Source organism: Sinocyclocheilus rhinocerous, unplaced genomic scaffold (genome assembly GCF_001515625.1).
Source record: "Sinocyclocheilus rhinocerous isolate Xijiao unplaced genomic scaffold, SAMN03320098_v1.1 C36332179, whole genome shotgun sequence".
In the NCBI taxonomy this organism is placed as follows: domain Eukaryota; kingdom Metazoa; phylum Chordata; class Actinopteri; order Cypriniformes; family Cyprinidae; genus Sinocyclocheilus; species Sinocyclocheilus rhinocerous.
In genome coordinates, this window is record NW_015778902.1 from 1 (window position 1) to 1,017 (window position 1,017).

The following is a 1,017-nucleotide window of genomic DNA, read 5'->3' on the forward strand; positions in this document are numbered from 1 at the left end:
ATTTATTTGTCATTTTTAGATCAACTACGTCTTGGATGCAAGTAAACCAGCCAATGAGCTGATAGTTAAGGAGGGATCAGTTTGCCTTACCCGGGACAATTTGTTGTCTCTTGGTCTGCAAAGGAACATGGACTCATTTGTGGGTACCATTCTTGTGGAGTCATTACCCTATTTGAATTTATGGAAGTAATGCTTGATCTAAAATCAATATTTTCAAACTTTTTTAAACAGGTAGGAGATGCATGCTTGGATGTTGTGCGTAGTATGGCACAAAATGAGGTATGATTTTGACTACTTCCAAAATGTCACAGTGTAGCCAATCAGTTACTCTGAATGAAAGTTTAAAGCTTTGTATTGTTTTTATTGTTTTGCAGGAAAAAGACATATTTATTTCTACATTGCATATCCCACCAACTTGGCTCCCACCTATACACTGTGATCCTCTAATATCTCTCCCAGTAAGTTGGGCTAAGTACAACTCACATCGGACATAATTTTTTAAAATTGGCATAGAATAGATATTTTATTTTAATTCTTTATGCTTTCAGTGTATTTTATCTTGACTACTGTTTAGTCAGTAGCTCAGTGTCTTCACTGTCATACAAGAGAAGTGGAGCATTGAACCTTACAATTTGGATGAGAACAAGTTTCAACTGCTTTACTTCCTGAGATGCTGTGTCTTAGATTTTGACCAGCTTTTACGCCTATACATAATAAAGGAGTGATACTTACATTGATTAGTTTAGTAACAGTTTCAGTTTTTTTAATAAAAATAACATTGCAACATTATCTTTTTTTATATACAGGCAGATGCTTCTAAGAAAGAAGCTCTTTTTTTCCCACTATGGGTTCCAGGACACTACATGCTATGTGTAAGAGGTTTATACATTCCCTCCTCTCGTATTCAGCAACCAAGTGGGGACTGCATGTCTGTCAAACTATGTTGTATTAATGTTTTTTAAGTATGTGCGCAATTTAACTTGACAGGCCTATACTACGAAACATGCCATTTTTTTC

The 1,017-nt window shown here is 35.3% G+C and overlaps 1 long non-coding RNA gene across 1 annotated transcript; it reads left to right on the forward strand.

Annotated features, from left to right (window-relative positions):
• The first annotated feature begins 10 nt into the window (after positions 1–10).
• LOC107735841 (uncharacterized) lies at positions 11–484 on the forward strand. The gene is made up of 3 exons (XR_001639528.1): positions 11–139; positions 232–279; positions 375–484. It is a non-coding gene; the product is annotated as an uncharacterized LOC107735841 (long non-coding RNA).
• The last annotated feature ends 533 nt before the right edge of the window (positions 485–1,017 follow it).